The sequence below is a fragment of the Globicephala melas genome, chromosome 11 (assembly GCF_963455315.2).
Source record: "Globicephala melas chromosome 11, mGloMel1.2, whole genome shotgun sequence".
NCBI lineage: Eukaryota > Metazoa > Chordata > Mammalia > Artiodactyla > Delphinidae > Globicephala > Globicephala melas.
In genome coordinates this window covers 77,186,395-77,205,198 of record NC_083324.2, presented here as the reverse complement: position 1 = coordinate 77,205,198, position 18,804 = coordinate 77,186,395, and positions in this window count along the sequence as shown.

Here is an 18,804-nt window from a genome sequence, read left to right as displayed (position 1 = left end):
CCAAACACACACACACACACACACACACACACACACATCTAAACAAGCATCCCTCCCTCAGGTCATGGAGTGGGCCCTGAACCACACACATCACCCTCTGGAGTCACAACTTTTCCTCAGACTCCAGATAGCCCGTCTCTTTCCACTTCACCTTAACTCACAAGCTGAACTCTCCAGACCACCTCCACAAGCAAACTCCAGGTCTTTTTCAAGGTCAAGTGCCATATTTGTTGTAGTTTTTATGTATTTCTTGGCCACTTTGCATGTGTAAAACGATGCAGCTGTTTTCTTTAGGTTTCTATCATTTTTGTGTTAATGAGTCACTTAACAAGGTTTTGGAATGTTGTGTCCCTAATCCTGTTTTTCCTATAAGTCCTGTGGTTTTCACTGCTTGATTTTGCATAGCACAGTGATTTTTAGGCGCACGTCCATGGTACTATCCTTAGTTTTATTGCAGAACGGACTGTACAGCAAGCCCTTGAGTGCACCAAACATGGAGCTCCTGGCCAGGGGGAGGGCAGAAGAGACCCAGAATGGCCTTCCCGGGAGACAAACATGGACTATGGAAGAGAATGAGTATCTTCTCGGTCTTCTATTTTTTTTAAACTTGTTTCATTATAAGACCAACAATAAACAAAGAATAACTTAAAATGGCTTATAAAAAGCCATTTAATGTGGCAAGGCAAAATACATTAAAATAACTTTAAAAAATTAAGCAGAAGAAAAATAAAAAGGGAAAAACAAGGTATTATATAAGCTTGCAAAAGGCATGCCCTAGGTTCTGTATTAAGATCTGCTGGAGGAGAAGCTCTGTTAGTCCCTAAGGTTCCCCACCATCAGTGCCTGTCTCTCAACTGGTCCATCTGATCCAGAGAAGACTGACAGTCTTTGCTGCACAGTCCAATGTAGAAGTCACCAGCCACGTGTGATTATTGACATTTGAAATGCAGTTGGCCCAAATTGTGATGTGCTAAGTGTAAAGTACACACTAAATTGCAAAGACCAGTGTACACACAAAAAATCATGTAAAAAATTTCATTTATAACTTTATAGTGATTACATGTTGAAATGACAGCATTTTGTAATAGATTAAATAAAATACATTACTAAAATGTATTTTACTCGTTTTCTTTCTGTTTTGCTTTCAATATGGCTGCTAGAAAATTTTAAATGACACACATGCCTTAAGTCCGTGGCTCTCATTGTATTTCTTTTGGACACCCCTGATCTAGGGGAATGTGTAGGCTCTGTAAAGACGCATTTCTGAACAATGGCAAATTCAAATGATGCTTCCTGACTAATATCTGTGATGAAGGTTCCTGTGTGCTTGGTGAGGATGAGATACAGTTGCTTTTGCAAATCAGCTAAAATGAGAGTAGCATTCATGCCCCATTGGGAAAAGCAAGAAGCCTGATTAGCTAAGGAACTGAATAAAAGGCTATTCCACTGCTGGGGGTAAGACACAGGAAGGAACAAGGATTAATCTGCATGACCTAGAGTGTAGGGTGTGTGTATCCTCGGGTGTCCATATCTGCATGTGTGTGCCTTCTATGTAGTCCCATGAATGTCTGTGTTTGCACCCATGTGTGTTCTTGTATGTGTGCCTGTATGTGAACACATGCCTGCATTCATGCATGCATATATGTCCTCGTGTGTGCACCTGTGTGCATTTCTGGTGTCCCTATGTATACACACGTTTGTGTGCTGTGTGCCCATGAGTGTGCCTGTGTACTTGCTTGCGTGCATGTCCTTTTTTATGTGTCCATGTGTCTTATACGCATGCCCGTGTGTATCTTATGTTTGCCCATGTGTATATACGAGTGTTCTTGTGTAGGATTGTGCCCATGTGCCTGTGTTTGTGCCTTTGTGCATGTGTGTATATATTACTTGTATGTGATGCAGAAGACAAAATTGGGTGGGAGAGAGAAGTAAGCACGGAAATATATACTTAGAGCCCAGAAAGCAGACGGTTTTTACATAAGCAACAAGGACTTACTGCATAGCACAGGGAATTATATTCGATATCTTGTAATAACCTATAAAGGAATATAATCTTAAAAAAGAAACAAAAGAAAGTAAATGGTTTTATTCGTTAGGCTTGGAACTCATCCTGTAAATACTGATGGGTTTCAAACCAGAACATGCTACGGATAGATTTGCATTTTTTAACAGATTGTATTGGCTGCTGTAATGAACTGACAACTGGCTAGGAACATCTCTATTAAGGGAAAGAGATATCTACACATCCTGATAACTTCTTTAAAAATTAGAAAACGTAATATGTAAGCCTGACATTCTTATATACTCTATAGAATGCATATCCTTTCGCTATAGGTATCTAAAAACCTGAAATGAAAGCTGGAACTATCCATTAGCATGTCAGCCCCGTAGGAGGGTGGTTTAATATGTCATGCACTTAACCATGAAGTTTAGGTAGCATTATTTTCCCCCTCACTATCTTCAAAGGCATTTCATAGGCTTTTTTGTGTCCTCCGGTGAGAAGGGCCTTACGGTTCTCCATCCTCTTTGACTGAAAAGCAAGAGCCCCACATGGTTACGAGCCTTACTCTCCTGCTAGAGTCACAGCTGAAAATTGAACTCAGAGCCCAGAGCAGAGGTTGTGATTCAGAAATTTACCTGCTTCTCTGCCCTAAATACATGTAAAGATACGAGTGCTGACTCTTTTCAGAGGATGGTAGGGGTCCTCCCCTCCACTGCCCCTCAATCACTTTTACCTCTGACCCACTCCCTTCTTAATCTCCTTAATCTAGTCCGTTTATACAAGCGCAGAGGGGTGATGTCATCATGTGCGTCGTGAGGGTGTCTGTGCCTTTTAGGAAGGTGAACACCAAAGGGCATACTTTTCCTACCCACAGTCTTGCAGAGTGACGAATTTTAACCACTCAAGCCCTTGATATTAATGGGTTCTGCTACATCAGTGGGAGAAAAAAAATCCAGATGGAGGCCGAGTACATACTCAGGAATTCTGATCAATCTTCTAATTGTCATGTCCTTACCTGGCTCTCCCTTGGAATGTTATACACCAAGTTTACAGAATCTGAGGGACAAAAAAACCTAGTCTTCATAAACTTAGACCTCAGTGAAGTCATTTGAGTGTTAAACATGCGACCAAATATTTTAACTGTCTAAGAGGAGAATAATCTATCTAAACTATTCAACAAAAATATGTAGGGAATATTGAGTACAGCCCAGTAGATTGAGCCCTAGACCGAGGAATGCAGGTGCTGTGAGCTGAGGGTCATAAACATGCACACAGGACAAAACAGAGAGGTCCCACACAGGAGGAGGCCCTGGGCAACTCACAGATGCCCTGAGTGTATAGTTTCTGTAGTAGAAAGTGAGCGGTGGAAATGGTCAGTGTGAGGCCATCACAGGGGGCTGCCAAAGGGCTCTCAGTGAAGGATGGACTTGGTCGATTTCACTTTAGTCGGGTCACCCTTATTTTGGCAGCTGCGATCAGCAGAATGACACTGGAAGTGAAATAGGAAACTGTTAAAATATTGATTTAGAAGCCGGAGCTTCTAAATCAATAGCGATGGTTATGGCAAAGAAGAGAAAAAAACGTTAGAGCTAACATACAACAAGTGATTGGATGTGGGAGAAAAATAGAAAAAGACAAGGACCGACTAGGTGGTTCCTAGCTTAGACGACTGGGTAGATGGTAGAGTAATAGGGAAGAACAGATCTGACTCCCTATTCGATCTGTTTCTTTTACTTTAACCTCTGTCTTCTATGGCTTTTGCTCCAAGTTAATCACTTAAAGGGATGTTGCCTAGAGCTTAAAGTAAACATAATGGTCCGTCTCAGGAACCCTACCCCCCTAGGCCTGAATGTAAAACCAAAATACCTTTGTTTAGCTCACAGGAAACATCCTGACGAGGCCCACCTATGAATGGCTGCAGGAAAAAAAAGAAATGAACACATCCCCTCCCAGAGTCCGGCTGAAACCAGGAATTATTTGCCTTGACTTATGGCCTTTTTACTTTACATCCTCCTCTCTCCTCCTCTTTGTTCCATGAAAGAAACCAGCATCCAAACCCAGGCAAGATGGTTCTCTAGGACATTAGTCCACCATATCCCTGGACTCCCAGCTTTCTGAGTAAAGTCGCTAGTCCTTGCCCCAGCACCTCGTCTCCTGATTTATTGGCCATCGCAAGCCTGGACACAGTAACAATAGTAGACAGATAAAATTGAGACCATAGAGGTAGGACCAAGTCCACAGGATGAGGAAGAGTTCCCTTTTTTTTTTTTTTGCCATACGCGGGCCTCTCACCGTTGTGGCCTCTCCCTTTGTGGAGCACAGGCTCCGGACGCGCAGGCCCAGCGGCCATGGCTCACGGGCCCAGCCGCTCCGCGGCACGTGGGATCCTCCCGGACCGGGGCACGAACCCCTGCCCCCGGCATCGGCAGGCGGACTCTCAACCACCGCGCCACCAGGGAAGCCCAGAAGTTCCCTTTTGAATAGCTTTCATTTGCAGTGGTTTGGAATAGCCATGGGAGATGTGCTCAGCAAACCATCGGATGCACGGTTCTGAAGCTCTGACACGGGTCTGACCCCTGCGTACAGATTAGCGAGTCATCAGCATCCTGAAGTAGAAGAAATCATGAATGTGCCTGAGATTAACCCATGGGGTTTATCAGCTAAGAAGAGTCGTGGCTGAGACCCAGCCCAAGCCAGGGAATCTCTACACTCCAGGCACTAGTGGAAGGAAAGGAGTCCATGAAAGAGACAACATGAAAAAAACAAAAAAGAAGAAAAACCGGAGATGAACTAGGACAATGCAGTTTCATGGAAGCCAATGGCGTAGAAGGTCCCAGGAGGACTTGGGGAGGGAGGACCCTGAAGAAGATGCTCTGGAGTTGAATACTGAGTTCCAAAGAGGAATTATTCTGGAGAGGAAGATGGGGACGGCACACCCGAAAGGGAGAACAGACTGTGAGACGTGAGCACCCCCAAGGATGTCCATGGCAAGCCTGCAGATCACACTTTCTATAACATCAGCGCCCAGCACAAGGCTTCGTGCTGAGCAAGGGCTTAAACATAAGTTTATCAAGATGAAGTGACCTCTGTAACAAAGCAAATTAAAGTGACCAAGTTGAGTGCTATTCAGATGAAAACCATCATCATCACAGGTAATATTGATGCTCAACTTGCCATAAGGTTCTTTACACGCATCATCTCATTTAAACCTCACAGCAATGCATGACTGAGGTAATATTATCACCCTCGCTTTCACATGAAGAACTTAAGGTTGATGACTTGCCTAAGTTCATATAGGTGGCACATGGCAGATGAGGGACTTGAACTTAGGTCTTCTAAATTCAAGCCCATGCTTTTGTAATTGAATTGCACTGAGCCCAGTTTCTTTAGTGAGTCCTTTATATCTGACACAACACACAACCTGGGGCCATAAAATATGCAGGTCCCCTGTAGGCTTTGTCCCACGGTTTGTGGTGCCAGGTGATGTAACTAACAATGTGACAGCCCTGACTTGCGGCTGCAGAAAACAGGAGCTTCTGCTCAATTGCCTTGAGGCTGCTTCCCTTTGCAAAGTGTTGCTGCTTCCGTAGTTGCCAGGCCAGCAACTATACTCCACTGCTTCCTCACTAACAGAGCCTCTTTGTTGTTTTGAATGGTGATGTGCCCAGCACCAGTACTCACCTCCCCAGTTTCCCCAGGCTGGGTGTGGCCATGTGACTGGGTCTGGGGACAGACCTAGCTGGCATGCTCTCTGTGCTCTGTTTGCTTTTTGCCCTTCTTTCTTGGAACATAAACACAATGGCTGGAAGCATAGCAATCATTTTATGACCACGAGGACAGAAGCCACAGGCTAAGGATGGTGAAACAGGAAGACGCGAGGCTGGTCTCTGAGGGCATATTTGAATTATACCAGCCATGGATTGTCCACCTATAAGCTTCTTGTTAAGTGTGAAAATCAAAGTCTTAGTTATTTAAGATGCAGTCTTTCATCGATTCTGTTAATTTTTAAATGTGATCCTAGCTGATACAAAGAGCCAGTTTCAAGGTACCACTCAGCTTACTTCATTCCCATGTCTCCTACCTTTCAGTAACTGGGTTTGTAACTCACAATTTAGAGGTCCAGAAGGAGGAGTTATTTCTTCAATCAGGGGAACGTGCAGGCGGTTTAGAAAAGATCCTTTCAAAACCAAACAATTCTACTTTACAATCTAATAGAAATAACTTATTATGGCAGAATAGTGGTTAAAATCTTGGGCTTTGGAGTTATACAGACTGTGGCATGCATTTCAACTCTGTTATTTGCTACCTGTGTTACCTTGGACCAGTTACTGAACCTCTCTGGGCCCTGACTCACTTTCTGAAAACTGATTTACCAATTATACCAAACTAATTATACCAATCACATAGGGTTGTTATAGGGATTAAATGGAAAAATGTCTGTATAGTGCCTTATATAATGCTTGCCACCATCAACATAAGCTTCATTAATGACAGATATTAATTTTAAGGAAGATTACCCATACTATGTCAAACATAAGACACTTTGTATAAAATACGTCCTTTCTCACTTGCTCTTAGTGGGTCTCCAGGAGGGAAATGGGTTGTGATGAGTCATTCACAGTCTCACCCCATCCTCCTTGGGACCAATGGAAGGGGATAGTCACAGTGTCTCCAGGTAAAGTCTGAGACATGAATTGAAAGGAAACTTTAGGCCAATGGCTTCCTCAGCAAGTATTAGAGAGGGCTCCAACGGAAGTGGGAGCCATTCTGAGAACTCAGATCACCTTCAGGCTAAAATTGTGGTCACTGGTGGATGATGTGCACAGAGTCTAGGGCAGAGCCAGAAGCTCCTGTGCCCCGTCAACACCAGAAAAGCAAACTGAACTCCTCATGGAAGCCAGGGACCCAGGCCCCTCCCATACCTGCAGTTCCTGCTGGCACTCAAGAAAATGAGAATCAACAGCTCTCTTGCCGTGATGCCAAGTTATTGTCAGGTACTTTGGGAACTTTCTTGTGCAAGATGAAGATAAAAACAATAATGATCCTTATTTATAAACCTAAGTGTACTGTTCCCTAATCCAGGGCTCTTACCCTTTTGAAGTCTCAGACCTCTTTGAACATCAGATGAAAGTTATAAACCCTTTTTACAAAAAATGCATGCATACACCAACTAAATTTCGCTTATGATTTTAGAGCTGTCAGAGACCCCTGAAGTCAATCCACACGCCCACTATGGGTTCACAGACTCACACCTACTCTAAGCGTTTTCTTCTTTCTATCAGTTGCCATCAGTCAGAATCCCAGCATTTCATATTTTATTTTTCAAAGGTTTGTAGTGTAAGATAACCATAAACTACCCTTCCATCTCCTTCCACTAAGGCCTGGATTTCTAGACTTTAGAGCTGTGGGGAAACAAATCTTGTTTCAGGTTTGGTTTTCAGGGGATGGGGGCTGTTTTCATTTTGTTTGTTTGTTTGGTTGGCTTTTTCTGTTTGGATTTTTTCCCCTGATTCGTAGTTGTTGGCAAGAAGCTCTTCCAGCAGTCCAAGGTAGAGCTGTCTGGGTTTGTTTTCTTAAGATGGTGGCGCGCCAGTCCAGAGGCTTATGTTGGAGAAGTTTTCCAAAGGAAAAAGGTGACCACTACCTCCTGCCCATCACTTGTGTCAGGATGACCCGTATCACCAGGTGCTTCAGTGGAATGGGATGCTTCTCATTCATTTATGCTTTTCCTACTGTGTTTTGCTGTTGAAGTTCATCTTAAGATCAAATTCCTTATTGCTTAAAGACAAACAAGAAAATAAGGGACAGCAGAGAATCCTGTATTCTCAGACCCAGTCCTTACCAGGACGCAATGTGTTTAGACATCATCGAATAGCTGCAATGTTAGCACCTAATAAAAATTGATTACTGATTGCTGTTTACAACATGCCATGTACCTTCCTTAGACATTAAAATGAATTTCTTTATTAAATCTTCACAACAACCCTATACGGTTGGGTACTACCATTATCCACATGTGACACCTGAGGAAACTAAGGAACAGAGGGGGTACACTGGAGAATTTATCAACAGAAACAAAAAGAAAAAAATAAAGAAAGAGAGAGAGAGAGGGAGAGAGAGAGAGGAAGGTTGACTGCTTCTCCCACATTATTAAATTTGGTCCTCACAATAAGAAGCAGGTACTGTGAGCAAACTGAAGCTGTCTAGATGGATCGACCTAGATGGAATATTCAGATGTTTGTAATATGGTGCCAGTGACAGAGCAGGTACTTACCCTATTTTAACTGATGAAACTTGGGTCACATAACTATTACACTACACTAGGCCTGGAACACAGATATCCTGACACCTTTCCACTCTACCACTTCTGACTCTAATGCAATCAAGTTTCCCAGCACATCTACAACAGTCATTGGCTTCAGTATTATTGGGTACAGTAAACCTAAACCATGGAAAAGTCAGAGTATTATGCTACTCTTAATTATGTCAAATGAGACCCCCCCCCAGGGCGTTTTAATTTTACTTTCATATCTTTGTTTTCTTCCCCTTTCTCTACTTTTTGTTTACTGGGACTCTTGATTCAAACTCCCCCAAATCACCAGATCTATTACCTGTAAGTGAAAAATACAGTCAAGAAATCCAGTTCATCTTTGCATCACCAGACGACATCTTCCCTTGTATTCCTACCTCTTGATCCTGTCCAGAATATCAAAGCCTGCCCTTAGAATGGGATCAAATAGAAGCCCCGTACACCCTGGTGGGGATTCTGAAGAACAGCAACCCCTCTCAGGGGCATCTGGGTTTAAACTTTAGCTCTAATAATGGCATGACATGGGTATCTTCCCATGAAAGGTATCTGAGGTCTTAGCTCTTCTGTTTGTGTGGGGCATTACTTCGGGGGTCACCATCTCTCTTAGGGCTTCTTAAATGAGGGTGCAAGCATCCACCCTCTCTGGTTTCGGGTAAGAACTTCCTGAAAGGAGCTTTCACAGAGAGTGCCCGATTCTCGTGAAAATGAGATTGTCACTCTCCTGGAAACACTGAATTCTCTGCGGGCGCACGGAAACCTTCTGTCTGGAAGGAGCAGTAAAATGGATTCTCTCACCACGGCTTCCGCTTCGGAAGAGAGTCTGGAAGTGACAGGTACTTCTAAAGACTATTTGGAAATTGTGTCTGCTTGGATTTACTTTCATTTATCAAATATTATTCTGCTACCGTACCTAAGGTGGTGGAACTAATGTCTCCAATTGCACTTGCCCGCACCCTGGCCCCGTGCCCACCAGACCCGTGGGAGCAGGGCGTCAAGAGACATCGGCAAGGCTGCTCTCTAACAGCCGGCATTATTTTATTAAGGAAAATTTGTATTGCCCTTTTTCCCCTCGCAAATGTGCCAGATGGACAGATTATGATTTTTCTTGGCCGAGGGAATGAAAGACCAGGGAAGTGGCTTTGCTCCCCCTCTGGCGTTTCTACCACAAGCTAGGGAGCCGCCTGTTGAATCCAATCACTTTGAGCAGCTAAAATTTCAGGTGTGAGTTTCATCTCAGAAATGCACAAAGCCTGGGAAGTGGGGACAGTATCCGCGTGAGGGTTGTTGTCAGTTCCCTGTTATTCCATCGCCACTCGCAGCTGGCCCAGGTGTGTTCCCCCCAGGTAAGGCGGGAGGCCCTTTTAGATGCCACGTCCCCTTTGTTGCATCTTATCTTGTTAGTTAAGCTGTCAAGAAAGTTGCCAGTCAGGAGGCTGCTGGTAGAGGGACACAGGGAGTTTAATCCAATTAAAACTGCACTGGCTTTTCCACATTCCTGGTATCCTGGCTCAAACTAGGAAGAATCTTTTCAACCTGGGGGCAGCAAGGGGGTACAAAACTCACCTTAAACGTTTGTTTCATATAAAGCACAGGGCCACAGAGAAAGGATCTGTGGTATGGGAGACAGAAAGAGCTCCCTTTTAACTGTTTTCTCAAAGGCCTTTAGCCCAGTGCCGTTTTTGGGTGTAAAAAGACTCACTGAGCAAGCCAAGCAAGGAAGCTCTAGGTAGCTTCTACCCAAGAGAGGTCTTTTCCAGCAGATGCCTTGAGCTGACTTCTAAGAAGGGATCTGGTGATCCCAGGAAGATCCCTCTTTTGAGGGCTCACGCGCGCGATGCCTTGGAATTAAAACTAACAAATGTGCTCAGATTTAAACCTACAGCATCGCATATTGACACAGATGTTACATTTTAGTGCTAAATCTACTTGTCTTCGCTCACAATGGGGAACATGCAGTGCAAGCTCGCTTGACAGGTTGGTTTCTGAATGAAATCTGTATTTGAAGCAAACATACGTGTGAGGCAACGTCAGAGCCTGGCAAATGTCTTCTGAAAGGACTGCACGGGGTGAACAAGAGCAGGGCTCAGTCCTCTTCTGGGGTGCATTGAAAGATGGGGGAGGGCATGGGTGCAGGTGACAGAAACAGAGAAGGCCTGCTTTAATGAAAGCAGCCCACTTTGATATTCAAAGACTCTTATTTCCATGTCCATTTTACAGAAGGGAAGCTCATTATAGGAGATCCTGATGCTTTCAGAAAATAACACTATATACTCTTTTAATAGCAGTTTTATTAACCTGGAAAATATCCAAGATATATTTTTAAGTGAGAAAAGCAAATGGAATTATATGGTTGCATGAGTTAAAAATTATACACACTTACAGTATGTACTTGTACTTGTCTGACACACATAGCATTGTTCATACTGGCTGTTTCTAGGTAATGGGAGTAGAGGAAGTGGTAAGAATAGCTATATTTAGATTATTTTAAAAGTATACTTTTTTATAACTTAAAAAACTTGAGTTCTAACAAAACAATGAAGGAATTATGGCTAAACTGAAGTAAACTTACAGTTTTCTCACAATACTGAATGTTTCCTAAAGACCAGGACAGCCCTGTCTCCTCAGGAGCACAGCAGAGTGTGCTGCTATTGGTTGGTGCCAATTAATGACTATTGATTAAACTGAAGGAATCTTTTTTTAAAAATAAGTTTCTATAAAAAGAAAACTAAATAATTGGGACCTAATCAAACTTACAAGCTTTTGAACAGCAAAGGAAACCATAAACAAAATGAAAATACAACCTACAGAATGGGAGAAAATATTTGCAAACTATGCAACTGACAAGGGCTTAATTTCCAAAATATAAAAACAGCTCATACAGCTCAACAACAAGAAAAAAACAACCCAACTGAAAAATGGGCAGAGGACCTAAATAGACATTTCGCAAAAGAAGACATACGGATGGCCAATAAGTACATGAAAAGACACTCAAGATTGCTAATTATTAGAGAAATACAGATAATAATTATTAGAGAAATACAGAAATACAAGTCAAAACTACAATGAGGTACCACCTCACACGGGTCAGAATGGCCATCATTTAAAAGTCTACAAATAACTAATGCTGGAGAAAAGGGAACTCTCCTACACTGTTGGTGGGAATGTAAGTTGGTGCAGCCACTATGAAAAACAGTATGGAGGTTCCTCAGAAAACTAAAAATAGAATTAACATACGATCCAGCAATACCACTCCTGGCCATATATCTGGACAAAACCATAATTCAAAAAGATACAAGCACCCCTATGTTCCTAACAGCACTATTACAATAGCCAAGTTGTTTCCAGAAACAACCTAAATGTCCATCGACAGATGAGTGGATAAAGAAGATGTGGTACCTATATACAATGGAATACTACTCAGCCACAAGAAAGAATGAAATAATGCCATTTGCAGCAACATGGATGCAACTAGAGATTATCATATTAAGTGAAGTTAAGCCAGAAAGAGAAAAACAAATACCATATGATATCACTTATATGTGGAATCTAAAATAGGACACAAATTAACTTACCTATGAAACAGAAACAGACTCATAGACATAGAGAATCAACTTGTGGTTGCCAAGGGGAGGGGGTTGGGAGATGGATGGAGTGGGAGGTCAGGGTTAGTGGATGCAAACTATTATATACAGAATGGATAAACAAGGTCCTACTGTACAGCACAGGGAGCTATATTCAATACCCTATAATAAACCATAATGGAAAACAATATTAAAAAAAGAATGTATATATATGTGTAACTGAATCACTTTGCTGTATAGCAGAATTAACACAACATTATAAATCAACTATACTTCAATTAAAAAAAAGTAAATTTCTAGTTTTATCTCGCTAGAAATTCTTGTTATAAAGCCTTGATGATAACAGCTAGGAGTACTGTTTTACCTTTTTTATTGAGAAAAGTAAAACAGTACCACTTCTGGTGGTGTTTATATTATTAGTGTATTAAAGTGATTCTTTAATAGGAGAGTAGTCATAGGCGCTTTTAATAACCTAAACTTTTTAATGATCTACTTCTCTACACAAACAAAAGCCACCAATTTAAAGTGTTGCTAATTGTTTCCGGGGAGGAGGTGGTCCACGGAACTTTTGAAATCTACCTAGGCACCAACCTACCAATAGATGGTTATACCAGCTATGCTTACCACAGTTATGTGTGGAACTTACCTGAGTTTGAAGCAATAGATATTGGATACGGAGGAGAGGGAAGACAGTAAAACAGTGTTTTTAAAATCTTTACAGATAAGCTTACTCCAAACCAATCACATCTGCCCATTGGGAGTCCCTGAATCTTTGGCTAAGATTCCCATTGTAGCTTTCTCTTGGTTTCCATTATTTGTTGTTGTCATTTTAATGAGTAAAGAGGCATTAGGAGCTCTGAAGGAAGGCAGTTGAAATCTATGGGGAGTGATTTCAGAAGCAAGCTATACATGAACGTAGGTCCAGGAATGATTACCTGTGACTAGTTGAAGAGTACTCTGGGGACCTTGCAAGGATCAAGTCTTCAGGGGAGGCACAAGAAGCAGCACAAGGCCAATGTGGGGGGGACGGTGTAATGTGAGCACAACCCCCAAATCTTCCCAGAAGACATGGCTGGCTGCTTCACTATAAACCACCTCCGTTCTCTCTATTGACACAAACTATCCCAGTCCTTCAAAACCTATGAGTTGGGACTTTGCTAAGGAATTGAGTAGGTGCAAAGCTTCCTTTATGTAGCATCTCTCAAATTTGACTACATGATAGAAATACTTGGGGATTTCTTTTGCCGTACGCGGGCCTCTCACTGTTGTGGCCTCTCCCGTCGCGGAGCACAGGCTCCTGACGCGCAGGCTCAGCGGCCATGGCTCACGGGCCCAGCCGCTCCGCGGCATGTGGGATCTTCCCGGACCGGGGCACGAACCCGTGTCCCCTGCATCGGCAGGCGGACTCTCAACCACTGCGCCACCAGGGAAGCCCTACTTGGGGATATTTTAAAAAATCCTGATGCCTTGGCCGTACCCCAGACCAGTAAATCAATATTTCTTTTGCTAAGACCCAAGCATTTGTGTCGTGTAAAGTTTCCGGGTGGCTCAATGTGCCATTCCTGCTTTACAGCCCTTTTGGGTGAAGCTTTCCTCACAACATGCCTGAAACCATGGAGGCATTAGTAGCCTCACTTAGGTTTCACTATAGGCTCAGTACACACATTTCTTGTGCCATAGATAAGCCTTTCAGCGAGGCTGTGAAACTGAGAAGTCAAAATTTCCAAAGTTTAAAGACTTCCAAAGTCTTTTTTTTAATTTAATCGCTTTTGACTTTTGACTGAGAAGTCAACACTTCCAAAGTTTTGAAGACTTCTGAAGTCTTCTTTTTTAAATTTAATCTCTTTCCAATTCTATATCAGCATTGACAAAGCAATCCCTGTGACCAGATATACACGGCAAAGCTTTACGGTGGCCATGTATCCATGAAGTAACTACCTCACATTTTAGGACCTTCATTAGCACAAGTAATTATGAGTTAATTCTATCACTCCAAACAATTGATCAAAGGGCCAAAGCACACAAAGTAATTGAGCAATTTTAGACTGTGAATGATGAAAATATTTTAAACTGTGCTTATAAATTAACCAAGATTCTTTACATGGTAAATACTGGGACCTGAACTCAAAAGTAGCTCAAGCAACAACAGAAAACAAAAAACAGCAATAATTTATTGGCTCCTCCAGAGGACTGAAGTATGGCTTGATCCAAGGGCTCAAATCAAACAAACAAAAGAAACCACACTTCTTTTTCCAACAGCATTTAACTCTTGTGTCCTTTGCTGTGAACTGCATCATCAAGCCTCTTCCTTCCAAGTGGAAAGAAAACGGCTATTAGGTGTTCATTTTGCATTGGTCCCCAAAATCATTACCCCTGACACATTGAAAAAACTCTTTACTTGCAGCATCCTTATAGCCCATCCAAAAGAAGAACTAATCTTGCATTAAACTTTATTATTGTGGACAGAAAAATAGGGCCCCATGATTAGCCAGGCAGGTCTGGATCACATGACTACCTTGATAAGGGCAGAATGGCTGCCTTTACTGTGAATGGCAGTCCTGCCAGAACCACATGGGAGAGGGAAGAACAGCTCATCTGCAAAAGAGAAGCAGTGCAGGCAAATATCCTGTGCTCATGACAATATGTAAATTCTGCCTCTGCTCTGTGTTTTTTACCAAGCATACAATCATACAGGGGAACGAAACTACCCCCAGTCTGTAATCAATCACTATCAAACAATATATATTATGTAGTAAGATGTTACATATACCTTTTTCCAATCCATAAATACACTTCCTCAATGCTATACCGTGAGACACTAGACTGAACTTCTACTTTAGAAATAACTTTTTGTGGACAATAATTCCCACTAGAACAATTCTTCAGTCATTAACAAAGAAAAACATTATTATAAAATAGATCTGACAGAAATGTGCTTTATCGTTCTCTTACATTTTTGAAAATTTTAAAAGTGCATAAAACATAAATTAACAGTGAATGAATGATTGCAAAGTAACTATTCATATAATTACCAATATAACCACCACTCAGGTCAAAAGACATTACACTGCCAGCCCTTCAGAATCCCCCGTCATTACATCACAACCCTTTCACCTTAGCTGGAGGTGATCCTTACCCTGACTTTTATGGTTACCACTTTCTTGTTGCCTTTATAGTTTTACCACTGATGTAGGCCTCCCTAAAAGATATGGTAACTGCTTTTGAATTTTATATAGGTGGAACCATGTACAAGTATCGTTTTATATTTTACTTCTTATGCTCAATACTGGTCACAAATATTCACTCATATTGTTGTATGTTTATTTGTATGCTGTGTAGTACGGCTCCAGGACCTCCCACTGATACCAAAATCCACAGATGCTCAAGTCCCATATATAAAACGGCATGATGTTTGCATATAATCTATACACATCCTTTCACATACTTTAAATCACCTCTAGATTACTTATAATGCCTAATACGATGTAAATGCTCTGTAAATAGTTGCTGTCACACGACAGATTCATTTTACTTTCAGGAACTTTCTAGACATTTTTTCTGAATACTTCCAATCTGCAGCTGGTTGAATCCACAGATGCAAACCTTGCAGATACAGAAGGCTGACTGTACTCCATTGTGTAAATATATAATGTAATTATCTAATCATCTTTTTTTCCAGTTTGGGGCTTTTATGAACAATGCCGTTATGTATTCTTTTATATGTACCCTGATTTACTTTAACATGTATCAGAATTGCATGGAAAGTATGTTAAACACAAAAACACAAATCTCTGGGTCCACCCACAGTCTCTGATTCAGTAGGTCTGGGGTGCGGCCCAAGTATTTAAATTTCTAATAAGTCCCCAGGTGACACTGATGCTGCTGGTCCGAGAAATACACTTTGAGCGCCACTGCTCTGGCCCTGGCTACTCAAAGTTGGTCCACGGACCAGCATCATAGGTATCACCCAGGAGATAGTCATAACTGTAGAATTTCAAACTCCGCCCCAAACCTATTGAATTAGAATTTTAGTTTTAACAAGATCCCTAGGTGATTTGGATACAATTTTTTAAGAACAAAATTGCTATATGTTACATATATGCATGTGTGTGTGTGTGTGTGTGTGTGTGTGTGTGTCCTGAAGTGGAATTCTTCTGGGTCACAGTAATATAGATATCTTTAACACTTCTAGATAATGTCAAATTATATTTTATAGCAGATTTACGATTTACACATCAACCATCAGAAATGTATGCATTTACAGATGTTTTTCAAATTCGCTAAGAAAAAAACACAATATGTACTTTTTAACTTCAAAAACCTTCCAAAAATGTATCTAACTTAGCATCCATAAAACATTCTTCCCATCCCCTTAAGTGGATGAAAATGTTAATCGAAGCATGTAAGCCCCTTAGTTATATCATATATTCCCCCTTTTAAATTTAGAGGGAATTATGAGCTCTTAAAGGTTTTTGAAAAAATTAGAAAGCTTTAGAGGATTCAAAACAATTTTCAAATACAATAAATAATTCTCTTGGACAGGTGTCGTTAATCAAAGTGGTCATTACCTAATTTTTGAAATATTTACAATAACTAACAGTAAGTCAAGTTTTAATTCTAAATACACACACACAACTAGGAAGCGTTGGAGACGCATAAATTTTTAACGTGAAAACTTTCAAAGAGAAGTGATGCAATCTTAACTTTTTCTGTTTTCATAAAACTTGCATGGTGAGTGTTCAGTGGCCTACAAATGTCACGCTCTGTGTTCAACATCCATCTTATTAAACACTTGTGTTTATGTTGACTTAAAATTTCCTTAATATGAGAATACTATTTTGGGGTGGTATTAAAAGCTAGGTGGAGCAATCATACCTTTCTGTTATCCTTCCCTTTTCTTTTAGACACAGAATTCTGATCTAATGGATGCCATTAGGCTTTTGTCACCAACTGTAAAAATGTCAATCAGATAACATATACAACAAAGGGAAAAGACACCACTACAAAGAGATGTGAGCAGTAAGGAAATATAAACACGAACTACTTCTAGGGACTTCCCTGGTGGTCTAGTGGTTAAGACGCTGCGCTTCCACTGCAGGGGGCACGGGTCCAATCCCTGGTCGGGGAACTAAGATCCCTCATGACACACAGCACGGCCAAAAAAGGAAAAAAAATAAACATGAACTATTTAATATTCTTCTACGTCATCTCTATATGCCCTAAAACACACTGCATGCAAAAAAAACAACAGGAAAACCCCATCCACAATATTTTATGTATTTAAATGCAGAAATCTGAAACATTTCATCTAATGTCTTTTTAATTGTACTAATAATATTATAGTGGTTTCCAGCCTAATTAAAGGATAATTAAGTATGAGATAATAGCTTTAAAAGTATAGTTCTCTTTTATAATATAATCACTTATACTAAATGCACTATAAATTGAAGTGGCAATAATATTGGAGACAAAAACAAGCTGCAAGGGAACTCTGTAATAGCTTAATATAACAATACCATTCCACATTACAGATATAAAAGAAAAACTTGGCTATTAAGAGTGTTCGGGACATTTTCATTTATTTGCTCATTCAAGTGTTAGCACACTACTACAGGTGTGTGCATATACGCGTGTATGCACAGGAGGGAAGTTAGCTTGATTTAATAAAGTCTGAATCATGTTACATTGCATTTCATTCAAATACACAAGACAATGAGTAACTCAGACTAAATGTTGTTTACCCCCCAAGAAGTGGCACTCCCAGTCTCACTGTAATCAATAGACAAACACACTATAATTAACTGTATTCATTTGTTTACAATCTTATTTATGTACTCAATTTGATATGAAAACACTTGAAAGTTGGAGAATATGGAGAAAATTCAAAGGAATGTTGAATTATAAGAGATACCAAATAAATGAAACAACAATTCACAAGGGCTTATAAATGTCTATTTGCAATAAAATGTGATTCATTATTTCTTCAGATGACAAGACGTAGGAAATTTTAAACCTAACTTTAGGATTCAATTAAATATTGACTACATTCCATGAAATGTATGAGAGGTAATAACAACCAGCTAACAAACATTGGATGGCCATACTTGATGACTATCAAATAAAGTTTTAATGAATACCTTAAAATATTTCCTTAAAAAAGTAACCAGTGGTCTATGCTGACTTCATGACGAATGGATTGTAACAAATTATTGTACAAAAGTAAAATATAAAGGGAAAGGTCAAGATGACCAGTAAATAATCTCATATTGTTCCTGACAGATTTCTTCTCAAGGAGGTAATACTATTGACCCAAAACAGAGCTGTCATATCCAAAGTTTTCTTGCTTCTCCTAAAGAACACTGACCTCATTAAAATTTATAAAGAAGATCGGAGCATATATCTGTAGATGGAAGGTCCAGTAAACTGGTGGATGTGCAGAGCTAAGTTTGTTTTATTTCATGCCTGTACTCTGGATGCAACCAGGTAGGACTGTCACTGCAGAGCCAGCATCCTAGCCCAGTCATCAGACAGTGAGCTACAATTCTTATGGGAGGACAGTGTCAGTGGTGCTTTAATTTTTAATTAGTTATAACATATAAGGATGAATACTAGAAACCCTAGAGAAGTCTTGGACATAAAATATTTAGGGCAGTTATTTGGGAGTTCTACATCTGAGAAAAATTAGCTTACTGGGTGTATAATCAACACCTGGGAGAACAAATTTTATGGCCTGAGTTTCTTGGGACATCACTAATGCCTGACACTCAATGAGGATGGTGATGGCCAACACTTCCCTGGTGGCTTGGTCTTACGTACAATTTAGGCAAACCTAGACCAGATTGTACATGAAGACGTGCCGTCTCATCATACATCCAGCCCAACCCAACACTCTCTGTGTCATGTGATCACAG